This window comes from Nelumbo nucifera, chromosome 5 (genome assembly GCF_055504915.1).
Source record: "Nelumbo nucifera cultivar China Antique chromosome 5, China Antique-T2T, whole genome shotgun sequence".
Classification (NCBI taxonomy): Eukaryota; Viridiplantae; Streptophyta; class Magnoliopsida; order Proteales; family Nelumbonaceae; genus Nelumbo; species Nelumbo nucifera.
Window position 1 is genome coordinate 66,543,859 of NC_142653.1, and position 19,070 is coordinate 66,562,928.

General features: G+C 35.0%; 1 long non-coding RNA gene across 1 annotated transcript; it reads right to left on the reverse strand.

Moving 5' to 3' along the window:
* Positions 1-7,720: 7,720 nt before the first annotated feature.
* Positions 7,721-15,188, reverse strand: LOC148791711 (uncharacterized). The gene is made up of 3 exons (XR_016076673.1): positions 13,442-15,188; positions 9,070-9,252; positions 7,721-8,770 (listed from the first exon to the last, which is right to left on the reverse strand). It is a non-coding gene; the product is annotated as an uncharacterized LOC148791711 (long non-coding RNA).
* Positions 15,189-19,070: the final 3,882 nt, after the last annotated feature.

Genomic DNA, 19,070 nt, shown 5'->3' on the forward strand with positions numbered 1-19,070 from the left:
ATACTTTTCAATACTGTATGATCGTTCATCAGGTTTGAAGTCTGTTTCAACGTTTATGATACGTATCCCTGCCATTAATGGAGGTTCAAAGTCCTGCTGATGTGTCAGGACCAAGGTTAAAAGTCCTATAGGCGTATCGGACTGTATCAATACTTTTTTTTTAGGTTTTATTTATTTATTTTTCAAAACTGGTTCAGAGGGGTCGGTTTAAGGCCCAACTACCCTCTGAACCAATGTCCGACCTGATACAACCCCTGGAGGGGTGTCGGGAAGCTATAAGCACGATACATGTCGGTCAATACAGACTGATACGTATTGATACTTTGAATCTTGGCCAGGACCCAATCCCAAGGGCTATAGTTATCAAGGATCATACTAGCCATTACTAGGGCTGTCAATGGATTGAATTTGGGTTGGACCCTATCAGAACTGTAACCAATTGAACCGGTCTTGATGGTCCAAATTGTTCTTGAACCGGTTTGGATGGTCTGAATTGTTGCAATGGATTGGATTGGACTGGTCCGAAATTTCATCGTCCAGTACTTTAGTGTTCCAAATAGAATGGACGCAAAGGTCCGTTCAATAATTTCTCTCTTTCTCTCTCACGTGGATTTATTTCATCTTTCATTGTGGGATTGAAGGCAACTGTTGCAAAAGCTTGAAAACTCATCAATGGTAGATAGCCTATTTTTTTTCCTGTTCTTAATCTCTACGAGCCCTGCACATTGCCAATTATATTGATAGTTCTTAGCCTCTTTCTCTGTTCGTTTTTGGGTTCACCGAACATGGGTTTTTCTTCAGATTTCTTCCCCTAGTTTTATAAAAGAATGTATCATTTTTGGTTTATTTGGAGCTTTGACATTTGCCAAGTATACTCATGCTTCTGGGTTGTTTAATTTTTTGTACTTAGTCAAGTTCTCTTAACCATGAGGCATAAGTTTCTTATGATGCTCACTTTCTCTATTTCTGTGCCTTGACACGCTCCTCCTCTCTCCCTGCTTCCCTTGATGCTCACTTTCTCTATTGCAAGAACGATTAGCAAAAGAGGGCCGGCATACTAGCAACTTTCTAAAAAATAATGTTTGTAGTAATTTGGGTGGTTTAGATGTAGGTAGAGTGTCCCCAAAGAATTATTTGATGTGCCTAATTTGGCTAAATCAAATGCGGATTGTCTGAATAATTACTTGAATTTCCAATACTCTGGAGAGATTGGTATTGGTAATGCTGCTTCTGCAATAATTGGATTTTTGTTCCGCTGAACTGTAAATTATTTCATTGTTTCTAACTTTGAAGTTTCCCTTGTATTATGAAGTATCAGGAACTTGTACTATGTATATGAAGTTTGATTTTAAGTGGGCAACACTTGAAGTTGGTTCGTTGAATCTAAATCAGTTCTACAATTAGGAGAAACTAGCAATAAACCCATGCAATGCATGGGAATAGAAAGAAATTGACACTGAAAATAAAAATAAATGATTTTTGAGGGTGAAAACAATGTCACTCTTAAGTTCTAATACAAAAATATTAAAAATATTAAAAATTTAAAAATATAAATCAAGATTAAACCCAAATGTTAATTTATCCTTCTTTTTTAATCCAAAAATAAAAAAAATAAAATTAAAAGCAAAACTAAATAAAATAACTTGTCTTTTCTAAAATTTTCAAAAAAAAAGTATTTTTTTTTCTGAAAAAGCTAAAAATAAATAAAATTTTCCAATCCAAAAATATTAAAAATTAAAAGTAAAATTAGAATAAAAATTATAGCATTTCTTGTTCTAAATAAAAACAAAATAAAAAAATTAAGGTAGAAATAAAACGATGATTACTTTTCCAAATAAAAATAAATTTAAAAAATAAAATAATAAAAAGAGTGATTGTTACAGAGGCTTCTACTCTTAAGGATTTTTTTTTTTTTAACTTTTTGCTTTATCTACTCCAAAAAACATTAGCTTTACATACCAATAATTATTAGAGCTTTTCTGAGATAGTTATCATTATAGAGGCATCTCTAGGTTTGTTTGTCCTAGGAATGTAGGAAGGGGAGCACTTGGTATGGCCTCCCAACAATGTTGCAGCATGGTTTATCGGTCATGCTTTCCATGAATCCCCCATCTAGGCAGATAATTGATTATAAATTAATTAGCAGAATTATTACCATTTCATTGAAGTCAAGGAATCAGATAATTTTTATGGCACCATTATCAAAGTACCTTATTTTCATTTTCAAAAATATCATTACTTCTTTTATACCAATTCTATCACTTTTTTATTTTTTATTTCAATAAAAAATGTCAGTCTTTTGATTTTTGAGACACCTGTTTTAAAGTTCTAATTTTGACATGGGTTGCTTTGCAAAATGTCTAAAGCTTAGAAGCCCAAATTTTCGGGAATAATAATGTAATTTGATTTCTTCAAGTTTGCTGTACCAGTAATCTCGAACCCACCTCAGCTTTTAGATCAAATTGAAGATGGAGATGCATATCTCACTGCAGTATTTGTCCTTGCGTGCAAACTCAATGGTGGACCCGTGGTTGTATGGAAAATGGGAAATTTGAAGATTATCACAGGCACCATTTTTGGAGGCATCCTTGCTTTATCATATGCACCGTGTCAAAATCAGCATTTCGATCCAACCTTTCCTAACCCATTTAAGACTAGAAATGATTCAAGAAAATCAAGCATAAATGCAAGTCAAAATCTTGTTTATTATTGAATTTTTTTTTTTTTTTTTTTTTTTTTTTTTTTTTTTATATCTTTCGAAGGGTTATACAAGGGGAGTAGTCCATCCCCCAACCCATAACAACCCCCAATCCAGGTGGAGTCGGGATTTAATTCTATGTCTTTGATACAACCAGTACGAGATCTTACCAACCAGCTATTGGCACTTTACTGGCTTGTTAGATAGTGTATGCTCTGATCTCTAATTGGATTGATGTATAAATATATTTAATATTAAGGTTTAAAGTATCGATACGTATCGGTTGATACGTATTATTTCGGGACCCCTCCGATATGCCCCTACAGTGGGTGCATTGGGGGTCTGACTGGTTCAGGGGGTGGAGGAGCCCTAAACCGGCCCCCTTAAACCGGTTACAAAAAAAAAATAAAAAGGCACAAAATGCAGTATCGATTCGCCCGATATGCCCCTATCGGGCATATCAATATTTTGAACCTTGTTTAATATAAATGAATAAAAACGTACATTATTATTTATGTTGATATTGGTATGTTTATGTGTAATTACCCCTTAAATTAGACACTTATGAGACTCGTGTTAGTTTAAAATGTTTTCAGTCGTTGGATAGACTTGGGGAGTTTATCCTGCCTAGGCTGACACTGATGTGTTGTCAAAGAAGTTGGGGCAGTTTGTCTCAACTGCTAGGGTTAGACCTAAAGCACATGTAGTGTGTGTTTGGATGAAACACTGAACCTAGACCATTTTTCAGTTATGCCCTAGACCTTGGAGATTAATGGACAAATATGAAAAGTTACACATAACCCCTAGACTTGATTATGGTATTGCACTAGGAATTGGATTGGACTGTCTTTGATATGCTAATCAGTGAGATCCATCAAGGCTCAAAACCTGGGTATGTTGGGGTAGTCTGAGAATTTATCTGAGTGGGTGAACATAGTGATAAGATCGGTCCCTTTGTCGGACAAAGTGAATGATAGGGCTTACACTCTTTCTGATGAAAACCTAAATTGCCGATAGTGGATTTCAATTGTATTTGAGATTTGGTTTTGTAAAATATATTTATATGATATATATTAATGTTTTATGAAAAATGTTTGCAAAAATGTTTTAATTCTCAAGATCCATCCGAGTAGAGAGTGTGACACTGTACCTTGTAGCTATGGGAGAGGTTTTTTCCTATCGGACAGTTTTGTGATCATTATGAGTCGAGAGGTTAAGTGTAAGAAACCATTACAGGGTTGATTACCTGATGAAATTCATCTTACTTAAATCCATTATCCTTGGGTCTTTATAGGATGATTGAATTCAAAGATCATTTAGGTGTAAATGTTGAGCCCATATTGAGCCCATAGTGATTTGCTCAATGATTCACTACATTTAGCAGTTAATTCGGCCATGCCTTTTTACAGAGGTTGGGCCGAACCCATGTAGACTTATGTGAGGTCATTGTGAAGTCCTATGCCATACAAATCAGGCCTAAGTTGGCCATGCAACATCTTGGGTCATCAATCTTTGAAGTAAATGAGTCTAAGGCCCATAATTAATAAGATTAAGTAATCTGCCATATGACAACTTAAATGTGCTATGGGTCAAATTTGGGTTTGGAAATAGGTATGGAGAATCCATCCTCTTAAGAGGATAAGTCTTATCTCTTAATAGAGTCTGGATCCAAATTAAATTTGGATAAACTCCTAATTTAATTAGGATAGTGCTTCATAAGGAAATAAAAGAAGATGGCGAACCAGACTTGAACACCACTCTCTCTTGTCCTATCTTATTCTCTTTTGTCTTCCAAGAAACCCTATCACGACCTAAGCTTTCAAGGACTGATAGAGATCAAATTTTTTCTGATTTTCCAAAAAAAAAAAAAAAAAACAAAGCAATTTCAGGCTCACCTTTTCCAGTTCGATTCAATTAGTTGGGTTGTAGTTTTGTTGAAAATGTGTTGCTGAATCAGCTTCACCTATACACTGTGCCATGTTCAATGGGGGCTGATTTTAGGATTGATTTGGACGTGAACTTCCACCTTGGGATATGTATTTGTAGTATCTGTATTACGTATAAATCTTCCTCTTTGTTTAGTTCCAAATGTGGTTTGATTCTATGCAAAACCGATCCAAAAAAAGGCAATACATGGGGCATGGATTATACGTTATACGAACTCTAAACCTGGTAAGAAAAATCCCCTACCACTGTTTATCTAATGAATGATAAGTTATTAAACTGGTAGTGCACAAATTGTTTAGCTAATGACCTGTACTTGCACATCTTTTTCTCCAATCCCATGCAAGTCGGTCTTTATTATTGCAGCAAACAGATCAAATTTTATGAATTAGGAAAATCGTTTAGAAATACCAAATTATATTGTATCCCCCAAATTGGAAACAATAATAGTTGTTATTCCCTGTATCAAAATTAACAAAATGGTTTCATCTACAATGTATTATAGTATTAAATAAAGAGAATTATAGCATCAATCGATGCTTCAGCTGGGCTTTTAAAGAAGCCAAGAGAATTGTTAATGTAGCTTCTGTAGCTTGTGCTGGATTAATGGGACTGATAATCATCTACCTCTGAGATTACTCTTGGAACATTTTGTAAAGAAAGATGGTGATCAAAAGAGAGGTTTTTTCAGAGCAGCTGTAGTTGGCTATTGAAAACCCCATAAATCCGATCACCACCAGATTGCCCGAGTGGCAAACAGTATAATATCCCAAAGGACACAAGAGAAAAAAACAAAAAAACATGAGATAAAATAAAAAGCTTCTATTTTCATGTGTAGACTTAGAATCATACCCAACTTATCAACGTTCTCAACTACCAACCTCAATCTTATGGTAGGGTCACCAACACCATAACTCTGAAAAGGTCATTGAGAAAAAGAGTTCTAACAGTTGCCTGAAAATTCGGTATTCCAGCAAAGCTGCAGATGGATAGACAACAATCCAAGGAGAAACATTAAACCAATGCCCCACCATTCTTCTTCAAGCTCCACCATACCTAATTAGAAGAGCTATCACTTGAAAGCAAAAACAAATCTGCAAAGAAAAAAACATAAAAGAGAAAAGGAACAGACAGTGAATTAAAGCACTATAAAAAGGAAAAGAAAGTATGAAAAAGAAAACAGTCAGAGGGGAGGTTTTAAATTGTAAGGGTGCATTTACATAGGCGTAGATGCAAATAACCAGAAATTTGCATTTTGCATGCAACTATTATTTGGACAAAGTAAAGGTAAGGTGAAAATCGAAAACTAGAGGCAAGGGATAAAAAGGAAAGTGCCAAAAAGCATTTGGTTAAAGCAAGAACCCAAGGAATGAGAGCAATTGCACTTGGGATTGCACATGTGCAAGGTTAGAGGTCTTTGCCTCTACACATTCCTTTCTTATATAGATTATGGATATGGATGTAGTTTGGACTGATTGAATCTAATTTTGTGTCTTTGTGAAATTTTTATATTTTTTTGAGTTATTTATATAATTTTTTAAAGTGGTTCAGACTAGATTGGGTCCAGTCCATTTGCAAATGGACCCATATTGGATTGGATCGGATTGGATCAAATCCAGTCCAACTGATACAATGACACCTAGTCATTATACCTAACTCCTCACTTTTTATGATAGAATATTCTTGTAATATAAGTTCTATTTGTTGCGTGAGAAAGGTCGACTTCCCCTTTGCAAGCTGCTTCACTATAGCTAGAGGGCAAATGGGAAGAAGTTCAAGACAATTAGGAATGTAAATCTCCAAATATTAATCAACATCAGTGTACTTAGTTGTCAATTACATTTTGAATAAAAACTGTTAATTACTTGCGACTTGTGAGTTAAGAATATTACATTAAATATTTGTTTGATACAATATGTCAATTTGATTAATTTAGGGGGTGTTTTATAGTGTGGTTGAGAAATTGGATGGTGTTCTCAACCACACTACACCTGTTGTGGTGAGGTTGAGGCTATACCACACCATAGTAGAATAGGTGTTTTGTATCTGTAGTCAAAATTTGGTAGCATGAACCACACCACACCCATATAAGCATTCTACAAGGTGTGGTGTGGTTTAGGCTACACTCTGTATTTTGATTCCATGTATCTCATATACACAACAAGGTGATCTATGCTAATATTTTTTGGTGTTTTTAATCAAAATACAAATAAATAATATGAATTAATTTAACATGTGATAAAAAATTAATAGTAATATAATTAAAAAATATACAAATTTAAAAAAATTAATAATTATATTGATAATAAAATTAGTAAAATAACAATTAAAACATTAATAAAACTACATAATAAAATTAAAAATAATAATATTGATAAAAAATCAAAAGTAATATAAAAAGAAGGGTAAATTACAAAGACTCCCCTTATACTATGGGGTTGGTGACAAAGTCCCTTTTGCGACAAAGAGCCCCCCTGAACTTTAGCCGTTAGACAAAGACCCCCTTGATTGTCAAGTCCGATAACAGAAAACGTTAAATTATCAAAATACCTCACTAAAATTTTTCCTATTTTCTTTTTCTTGCCCTTTTTCTCTTAAAACCTGTTTAACCTCGGAAATGGATATCTGATCCTGCAGAATGATTTTGTTTGTTTTGATTGTTGGTCTTCCTTTGTAGCCTGAGCATTCCACAAAGTTCCGGAAACTACGACTTGGGAAGAGAACCTACCAAAGAAGCAGACAAAATCTTTGGGTATGTGGGTCACAGTATCTTAACAAGCCATCAGTCCTCTGTAAAAAGCATTGAGACCCAGTGTCGGATGGTCCTACCTTGTACATGCTCGGTGAAAATTCAGCATTACAGGAAATCATAACCATGCAATATTACTGCATCTATTAAGATAATTGAGAAAAGTCTGTCTTCAATTAAAACTATACAAAAAGAAAAAAAAAACCCAAATTAGACGGCTAAAAATAAGAATTTTTTTACATGCATAGTAGCCAGGTTCCAATTCTTGAAACATGTAACAGGCAGCAAGTTATTGGGGCCCCAGATCCACTGTCATCTGTGTCCCCAGACCTACTATGCTTCCTAAAGATGATAATCACCTAAGGATATATACTTGATGATTTGAGTAAGTCTTGAAATTCTTACAAAATACGGTCTGAGTCTTCTGTGTGAAAAAAAAAGGTAGTCAATATGCTTTCTTTCTAATAAGCAAACTTGAAGAAATGCAAATACACGCCACACCTCCCGCCAATTAAAAAATAAAACTAAGGAAATTAAGTTTCTTCATCAGAACTGGAATTATCCTTCCGTCTTGATGTTAGGTGGTGGTTCTGGTGGAGCAGGCGGTTGACCGGAATCAGAAGAAGATTGCACATTGATGGTGTCTTTGTTGGCATTTTTGGTGATTCTTTCACCTCTTTACACACCTTCTCCAATATTATAATTAGGAAATCCCGGACAATCACAAACAAGCGTAAGCCTTCATCCTTGCCCGCATGCCCATGAAAGTAATCAGCAGTGCTTTTCACCAATGTCATAATCCTTTTTTCTTCCTCCAGCAAGCGTGTGATGTCCTTCTCTGCGTGCTCTACAAAACTCTTGACTGTGCGGCGAAATCCACTGTCCTCTTCTGAACTCTTCATTTCTGTGTTCAGTAACTCCTTGGTCTTGATCAGCATATATATGTCCGAGTTTGGCCACTGTTCCTGTTATATTATCTGCTTCCAATACTGCTGCGGCCTTGTTGACATTCTCAAGCTCACTACCCACACCCGAAACAACCTGAAGACCAAGGCTACGATAATGGTCTTCTGTTTCTTGGGGAGTATTCTCCTCCAATAGATCTTTTTTTTTTTCACGCTAGAGATGCTTGGGTTCTCTCTGGCCATACAGACAGCCCGTATGTCTGCCTTCAGAGCGGATTATCTCCTGAACAACAAAGTGCAGGAGAGTTGTCTTCCCATCAGCTCCTTTGACATCTACCAGTTTCAAAAGCGTGTCAAGTTTGAATGCCTGTGCACCACTACGAAAGACCCATCATTCATGCGATTCCATGCTTTGAGTACAGCTTCTAAGAGTTTCAGGAACAGTCTACTGTTTCTTACTTGATTGCAGGCTACCTGCCAAATAAGATGAGACGATGATAACATCAGGACTTGCTTCAACCATCAGGACACCCAGACCCAGTCATGGCCCACCACCAATCCATCCATATCAGGGCCCCTCAGTTCACTCCCAGAGAACACCAGATGGGTCGCACAGGTCTCAGTTCTCTGGGAGTGATCTGAGAGGCCCGGAATGGCACAGGTGGCCGGCGATGGTTGGATTTGGGATGGTGTGAGAGTGCTTGAGGTTAGTTTTGGAGGTTCAATGGAGAATACAATCAACAATATAGAAAGGGTAATGTTGTAGTGAAGACCATGAGATAAAACTGTTGCCGCTGCTATTTTGGGTGTGGCGACTGGCGAGGACCACACCACGATATACGATATGGTGGGTTTCGGTCCATGCTACATCACAACCGAATGGCTGAATGGAGTGTCGCTTGATTCCGTTAGTATCCAATTTTTGCATGGCTTTGCTCCTTTAGAAAACTCTACATCTTGAAAACACAACCAAATCTATTAATGAAATTAAGAATTAATCATAAAAGCACTATAACGATTGCTTGCCGTAAGCATTATACAAAATTATCTCTACATTTCATGAATTCACCATTAAAAATGGAAAGATACCCTTGTGAGGATAAATTAGGATGATCAATCAAAAATTGACAAAATTGCTATTTTTTTGTAAATTTTAATATAATATAATTTATTTTTATTTTCTTATTTAAAGAAAAGTTATCATTGTTGTTTTTTATTTATAGATTGGAGTGGAATTGAAAATAAAGTTTTTCTATTAATTTTTATAATACCAGTAATAATGGTTAAGTAATAAATATTTTAAACTCTCAATTAAAACATTGTTTAAATGGTAAATTATTTCATATTATATGTGCATGCCATATCTTAAATATATATGTTTAAGATATTTTAAATATTATTTCTTATCATATTTCTAAAATTAGAAATTATATTATGTCTATTATAAGTTTTGGTATCAGGAAATAAGAATTTAAATATTTATGTCAAAAATATAGTCTAAAATGTAGAAAATTTGTATTAGATGTTCAACGTAGGTGGAATTCCGCCTATTCTATGTTAAAGAGTTGTATTTCATACAAAAATGTTCTTACTAATTTTTATAATGAGAAAATGCCCTATGATATTTTAGTCAATTATTTATTTATGATTAATGAATGTTTTTCAAAATATAGAAGAAATTTAAAATTTCAAAATATTATTGATTTAATGAAAATTAAATTTAAGAAAATATTGGAAAAAATATTTCTCCTTTATACTACTTAGATACAATATTAAACCTTATGATTAGAAAAGATGGTTTAGATGTTTACTTGAATTTTATTGTGAAAATATGAAAATTGAACTTGGAACAAAAAAAAATATGAAATTATAATTTATTATTGGGAAAATTCCCGATAGGTACCCTACCCTGTACTTTAGGCTGAGTGCCAATTTAGTACCTGAACTTTAAAATGCGACAATCTAGTACCCGAACATTCGTTTTGCGACAATCAAGTACCTATCGTTAATGGACCGTCAGTTATGTATATCATGTGACCTCATGTGCATTTAAGACTTTTAAAATGTCAAAATTACCCTTGGACATGTTAGATAGTTTTGTATGCCCTTAGCTTCAATAAGAATGATGTACTTTATGAGTTTATTGTAAATGAATAAAAGTGCATATTTGATTCATGTTCCCTTGGTATGTTTCTCTGTAATACCCTTAAACTGGACACTTAATGAGACTCGTGTTAATTTAGAATGTTCACAGCCAGTGGATCGGTCTGGGGAGACCTATCCTGATAAGGCTAACACTGTGGTGCAACCAAGTCAGTTGGGGTGGCCTGTCTCAGCTGCCAAGGTGAGACCCTAGGCACATACAGTGTAGGATTAATTGAATCTATGAACTGGACCAAATTTCCAGCATTGCCCTGGACCTTGGAGATTGATGGGCAAAACTAGAAAGTTACACTCGACCCCTAGACTTGATTATGATACTGCACTGGGTGTCGGATTGGGCTGTCTTTGATGTACCAATCAATGAGATCCTTAGCGGGGGTCAAAACTTGGGTATGTTGGGACAGTCCGAGAATTCATCTGAGTGGGTGATCATAGTGACAGGATCAGCCCCTTTGTCGAACAAAGGTAATGATCGATGATGCACTCTCACTGATGGAAACCAAGACTGCCGACAGCCGGTTTCAACCGTTGAGATTTGTTTTGCAAAGTATATTTTATATGTTATATAAAAGTATATATATTATGGTTTCTAAAATGTTTGCAAGAAGGCTTTAATTCCCGGGATCCATATAAGTAGAGAGTGCAACACTGTTCCTTGCAGCCGAGGGAGAGGTCCTCTCTTGTCGGGCAGTGTATGATCATTATGGGCTGAGAGGTTATGTGTAAGACCATTGAGGGTAATACCTGATGGGCTAATCTTGCATCTGCCCACAGTCCCTGGGTGTTACAAGGTGGCTTGGCCCAGGGACCACTTAGGGTAAGTGTTGGGCCCATAGTGCCTATAAGATGGGTTTCAGGGGGTGCACTGTCCATAACAGTGTATTCGGCCAGGCCTTGTAACAAAAGCTGGGCTGAACCCATGTAGCTGATGTGTAGATCAATGTTTGGGTCCCACGCCATACAAGGAAGCCCAACTGGGCAGCAGTTAGGAAGGTTAAGTGAGTACATAAGCTTAATGGGCCTAAAGCCCATTTCGAACTGGGCTATTTAATTAGTTATTTATGGGGCGAATTCTGAGATAGATTAGCAGATAGGATAGGGTCTTGATCCTGTCCACTCAAAGAGTCCAGATCTGAATGTGATTCAGATCTAGAAACCTCCTAATGAGATTAGGAGAAAGCTAATCTGATCTACAGATAAGATAAGGGTTTATCCTTATTACCTGAAGAGAAGGCTGATCCAAATATGATTTGGATAAGCAGCTCCTAATGGGATTGAGAGCTGATCCTTTAGGTTAACAAAAAGAAGGAGGGGGCGGCAGCCCTTAGATGAATGAGACATTCACATCCTCTAGAGTGCTGAAATCACAAGAAGAGAGAATTCTGCACCATGCGAATACTCTCTTGCCGCCTCCTCACTGTTGCCGCCATTGCCTTCAGTTCGATCTCCAGTTCTTGGGAGAAATCAAGATCTGATCTTGATTCAAATCTTTTGGGAAAAGATTGTTTGGAGCTGTACTCACAACCCATCCAGTTGATTCTTGCGAAGGGTCAAGTTCTTTTCGAAGAACATTGCTGATTCTGCTCCATCCTGCACTGCGCCATCTTCAGTGGGAGTAGATTTTGGATCCTTCCTTGGGCGTGAACACCTCCATTGGGAGATACTGTTTCTCCGTATCAAGTACATCCTCCCTCCTACTCCTTTTGGTTCAGATCTGGTTTGGTTCTTGGTTCAAGATTGATCCTTGAAAAATATGTTTTTCTAAATAGGGAATGCGATTCCCAGTTGAAGGGAGAGAAAAATTTTTGAAATTCGCCCCTTATTCCGCAATCTTTGGGCGTCCATACGATGGATGTCTCATCCCTTCAGGACACTGTTCATCATCTTCTTTCTCAAGAAAATGAAGATCAAGTTCCGGAAACCCAAATCTCTTGATGGAGGTGAAGCCTCCATCCACTAGGGGTGAGCAAAAAAACTGAAAAACCGAACCGATTGAAACCGAACAAAAAAAATTGGTTAATCGAACCGATCAATTCGATGTTTTAAAAAAAAAAAACTGATAGTTTTGGTTCGGTTTCGGTTAACCATTTAAAAAACCGATGGTTAACCGAACCGACCAATATATAATATATATTTATATAATATTATATATTTTTTGAAAATCTAATTAAAAAGTCGAACTGAGAGTGGTCAAACATTGAGGTTTCAGTTCACCAGTCTAGCAGACTGGTAGCCAGACTGGTGAACAGCTTGTTTGACAAACTGACACTCACCGCGCAGGGAGCCAAGGACTTTTCAGTTTTCCCTTAATCCCTTTCTTTCCCTTTCTCCCTCTGAGCTCTCTCTCTCGGATTCTCACTTTCTCTGACTCCCACTCTCTGTCTCTCCCTATTCTCTCATCTCTGAGCTCTCTCTCAGTCTCTCTCTAAGCTCTCTCTCTCTCTCTCTTTGAGCTCTATTTCTTTCCCTTTTCTCTTTTCCCCAACGGACTCTCTCCCTGGGCTCTCTCTCAGTCTCTCTCTAAGCTCTCTCTCTCTCTTTGAGCTCTATTTCTTTCCCTTTTCCCTTTTGCCCAACGGTCTCTCTCTCTGGGCTCTCTCTCTCTCTCTCTCTCTCTCTCTCTCTCTCACTCACTCTCTCACTCTCACTCTTTCTGACTCCCACTTTCTCAATTCTCTTCTTCCCCAACAGACCGACGGCCTTCAGTGTTCCGCCCTTTGGTCGAATCACCGACGGCCTCCAACACTAGCGATCCCTCTTGCTTCAGCGATACTAGAGGTTCAGCTGCATTTGCTCGGCGACACTGGCGATCCCTCTACTGCATCTCCAGTTCTCTTTGATTGTGTTTTTCTCTCTTTTTTTTTTTATTTTGAGGGCATAAAAAAATTGAAAAACCGAACCGCAATTAACCGGTTACATCGGTTCGGTTTCAGTTCGATTAAATGTAAAAACCGAACATATCGATTCGGTCAAGAAAATTACCTCACGGTTCAGTTGGCACCCTTACCAGCCACCACCTTTTTGTGCGCAATTAACCGGGTATCTAGGGTTTCCTTCTTGATATCTCAACTAGTGCAAATAATGTCCCGATTCACTTCGGCTCAGCTTCGTTCAGTCGAAGGAGGTGAGGGGGCCGAAGAACTTGCTGTTTTTGCTGCTATTGATGAGGCTCTTAAGCTCGACCCGATCATCAGAAATGCACCGTACACGGAAAAAGTCACGGGAGGTGGCGAGGAGGTCAGGCTTTTTGCACTGAAAATGGTCTTGGTGGAATCGTCGACCCGGTGGAATCGTCTTCTGGCACTTCAGTGAGGAGAGAAAATGAGGAAGATGGCGATTGAGAATCTTTTCAACAAATTAAAGCCAAGCCAAAGACAGATTTGAAGAGTAAGCAGAAATGGGATACAAATCTGACCCATTTCATTGGTCAAATCTCTTCTGTCTTCTGGCACTTCTTCAGTATCAGCCGTGAAGAGTAAGCAGAAATGGGAGATTAGAGATTTGTATCAAGCGAGAGACAGAGATATTTATTCCTCACGGATGCCAGATGGCGTCCTTTCAATGTAGTGTGAAATGGATGTGAGACCAGAGATGCGCTCTATGGGTATGGCCGGATGGGGAGCAAATTCGATTTCATCCCGGAAAGTTGGAAAGTTGAAAAACTTTCTCTGAAGTCTGGAGCAGGGGAACTCTGGAAAGTTGAAACTCTTTCTCTGCAGTCTAGAGCAGGGGAGCTCTCAGAGTTCAACTGCCATTGGCAAATGCCATTGGGAAAGAGAGATTAATATTAGGGATATAGGTCTGCACTCTGCACTGCATTCCGAGAGTGATATTACCACCACGTTACTACTTACCATTTAAGCCTAACCTACAACCTAAGGAGAGCTTAGGCAAAAGGCAGCCGGTGGAAGTAGATGCACAATGGCGGGGAACAGTGGCGGTGAACAGTATTCATAGACCGGAACAGAAGCGGTGAATAGTGGCCGTGTTTAACGAAAGAGAGATGAACGGTGGCGGTGAACAGTAAAAATTAATAAAACGTCTCATGACACTTGTAGTAGATTGTCCAAAATAAAAGTTTGGATACTAAATTGGCACTCGCCTTAAATTACATGGTAGTTATCGGAAATTTTCACTTTATTATTTGAAATCTACAGTTTATATGAAATTAAATTTTTAAGACATAGGATAACTTGTATAGCCTCTACTACTAAAACATCTAATTCTAATAGTGAAAAAGATAAACTTTAGCCTATAATAAATAAAAGGCAAAATCATTAAGTTCACTTATTGAAGTTAGTTTTTATTTAAAAAATAATTTTACTGATTTAACATATTCCCTCAAGTTGGAGAAATTAAATAATTTTGATATTTTAGCATGTTTGACTGAACATGAAAAAAAGTACCTAGTTCTTGCTGCTATGATACGTGATCTACTAACCCTTTCAGTGTTTACAATTCCATAGAGTCTTACTTTAGTGCAGATATTACGGTACTAGACAATAAGAGAAGCTACATGAACAACGGAAGCCTGGATATGTGTATATACTTAAAGGATTGACTTGATGTTGATGATAGACTACAAGATCAAGGAGGCTTGGCACTTCACATGATGTTTCATCAGAAGCAGGTGATGTAAATCAAGATGAAGGTCAAGAAAGATGAGGTGGAACTTGAAGAAAATAATGAAATCAATATTTTCTTTGTATACTTAATAATTGTATAACATTTTTAAAATTATTGTAAAATTTGTTTTTCAATTTTATTTAAAAGTTTTTACTTATTTGTGATTTTTTTCAATACCATTGTATAATTTTATTTTTAATTTATTATATTATTTTTATATTTCATTCCAATTCTAATATTCCATTATATTTTTTCAATTTATTTTTTTACTTTGTATTCATTAAATTCAAATGAAATAAAATTTCTGAAAATTTCTTTTCAATTTGTTGTCTATTTTGTATTTTGTTAGTTTTTTTTGTTAAATATTTATTTTTTCTAAAATGTATATCATCTTTGACTTTACTTATCAAAAAGTGAAAAGAATAATAAAGAAAAGACAGCACAACTTGGCCTAGGCCCATGCCCCGGCTTAGCACAAGCCCACATGGGCTCCATGGGCTATGTCTGGCTTAACCTTTTAGGGTTTTGAGCCAGGCAAGCACAACCCACTCAAGCCTGCATGTTGGCAAGGGCAGCTTGCAAAATCATGTCATGCCGACACAACACAACTCACTTGACATCTCTAACCTAATCTATTTACATCCTTAAGTGGAAAGGCCAAAAATCGACATTACTCCATCCATATCCATGGTATCATTTGATTGGTTTGTGCTAATCTTATACTAGTGGGGATCTATGCTATGCATGTTATTTATAAAGGGAAAGTGACAATAGAAACTGATAACTATTATTATAAGTAAGGTATGCAATGTTGTTTAAAATAATTAATATTTATTTTAGTAATTTATTACAAAAAAATAATTTAGTAATTTAAAATAATAATAATAATAATAATAATAATAATAATAATAATAATAATAATAATTTATAACAAAAATAATAAGTTACTACTAATTTCTTACCAATATAATTATTTTTCCACATTATTTGTTAGTGTTTTATTTCCTTTATTTTACTTTATTAATGATTAAATGTTATAATTTATTACAAATATTACTTAAATATTAGTATATAAAATTAGGTTGTAGTCATAATTAAATTAATTTATAGATTAACTTTTTTAGCCATAATTAAATTAATCTATGCCTAAGCTCAAGGTTTAGAACTTTGGGTTAGGCTTGGATTGAACCTCAACTTGACCCAAGATGCCCAAGTTGCACCCCCTAAGAGCAATGTGACATTCATAATTGGAATGAACACAGAGTACAATCCATGCATGCATTATTTTTGGGCTTTTAACTATTTTTAGATAAGAATTATTAATATTGAATGGAGGAGCTATGGGATGGGCTACCCCCATTGTACAACCTAATGAATCAAAATAAATAAATAAATAGTTAAAAGATCTCATGCTAGGTTTTGATAATGTATTAATAGTTTTTAAGGCTGCGTAGCCCAACTTGACCCACACCCCAATATTGCTTGTGTTAATTATAAAATGATGATTTTTTATAAATTAAATTTTTATTTGATTTTAGTGTATCATAAAAAATATATAAAAAACTATATCTAGGGCTATTTGCTAGGGCTATCGATTTCAAATCCAATTATCCCAGATTTGAATGTTAGAACTTGCATTGATCCGATTAAAATTCAAGTCTGAGAATATATATATATATATATATATATATATATATATATATATATACATATATATATATATATTATATATGTGTGAAATATAATTATGTATATATATAGATACTATGTATAATTATATAAATTTTATACTTGATAAATTTAATATTTAATATTTATATACATTTATTATACAAATATACTTCAAAAGGTTAGTCTTTTAAAACTTTTTTTTTTACTTTTTGGTCATTTCAAACACAATAAGATGGTTTTGGATTAAATTTGAATGATCTGGAATCCAACATAATAATGAAATGCGGATGCGGATGTAATTGGATTCGATATGAATCCAATCCATTTACAACTTTACTACCTACATTAAAGATGTTTGGTTCCATTGGCATTTATTGAAAAAACGCTGCCACATCAGTGTCACATGGGCATTTATGTTTATTGCATATGAAGTCACTATTTGGTTTCACCATTTTATCAAATAAACACTAAGAAACTGAAATGCTTGGTTTTTTTTTGTGCATGGAGCATTTGGGGAAACGCCAAATTTTTGTTTCCCCTAACACACCAACATTCCCTGAAACGAAATGCTGATGTCACATACACTGATAAAAAAAAATGCTGATCCCACATGCTTTTATTGGTGTTAATCTGAGGTGGAAAGCAACAAACCTTTAAAATGATGCCCAACCAAACAAAAAAAAGTAAGAAACATTTAAAGCAAGATAGTACAAATAAACCTTTAAAGTAATAAATGGCTTTATTGTAAACTCCAACGAAACCAAACATATACATTATGTGTGAGCTTGGTGCATATTTGAGCTTGCCCTAGCTCAGAAAAAAATAGTTGCTTGAGCCTAGAAATGATCATCCCTGAGTAAGTTTCTTATGACATTTCTAATTGGCCATTTTAATTATTTTTTAAAATTTTTATATAGAAATTCAAATGATTGTTTTATTACTTTTAATATTTTTTAATTTGTTTATTAATTTTAATTATCCTATTAATATCAGTTGTTTTTAAATAAAATTCAAACATATTATATTTTTAATTATTAAGTATTAATTTTTATTAAATTCTTAATTCTTAAATGTTGCTAGATAAAAATTTGCTAAAATTTAATATTTTTATTAATTTTAGTTATTAGGTTTCAAATTATAACTTTTTTTTGAAAATTAACCAATTAAATAGAATTTGAATATAAAACAAATAATAGATGAGAGTGAAATTTTCTCTTTGGAATACAATGGGCTAATAATGGAAGAGCCTATAGATATATGCTAAAATAGGTTAAATGATGGAAGGGGTGGGACCTATGCCATAGATTCCCTCTCACTATTTTTAGGTGATTTTTATCAACTAATTTTTAAACTATTATTTATTTATGGGTTAGCTAGGCCATGTTGGCCTTAAAGTATTAGGCCAAAGCTTGGCCCTGAAATTTGTGGGCTTAATGTAGGAAAAAGCCTGAGCCAAACTGAATTGATCACCCCTAAGAAAATTGCCTTTGTTTTATTAGATTAATGAGGAGAGGAGAGAGAGAATAAAATAAAATAAAAATGGAAGAGTAAATTTTAAGCAATTTAATGGAATAATTGAAAGAGAGAATTAGTAAAGTGAGTTGGGAGAAAGTGTTCATGGAATGATTAATGAGTGATAATCAAAGAGATAATGAGACAGAGAAGAGAGAGATAATGATGACAAAGAGAGATGAAAATTTTAAATTGGTTACTTGAGTTATTTTGTTTAATTTTAAAAGTAAAAATTAAAAAAAGCACAAAATAGATTATGATAGGGGAGAAAGGATAGCATGCTGAATTATTAACTAACACATTAATTTCTACATTTAGCTTCATTAATTCCTATTTCAAATTCAAAATCTCTCTCAAACACATCTTTCCTAATTAATTAGCTCCCCTCATTAATATTCTTATTTACCTCCATCTACCCCTATTCATTGACACACCCACCAAAAGGCCAAACCAACATATTTGTTGCAATTGTATGTATTTTAAATTTTAACGTTTGGTTATTTTCTTGGTGCATATTTATTAAAAATATAAAAATAATTAATTATTAGCATTTATATATACCTATATATCTCCAGTTCTATACTTTATTAACATAAATGTGTTTCCTGTATGTACATACCTTGCTTATAATCACGTAAGACTTGGATTTAGTGCCCATCGTTGTGTTCTTTTAGGATTTATTGGAGTTTCTCTATTGCATACATTTTTTTTTTTTTGTGCACTGTAACCACTTTGAAGCTTGGATAAGAAGTATCTTTTTTTCTTAGAATGGCTCTGGAAGTATCAGACCTTATATTGGCAG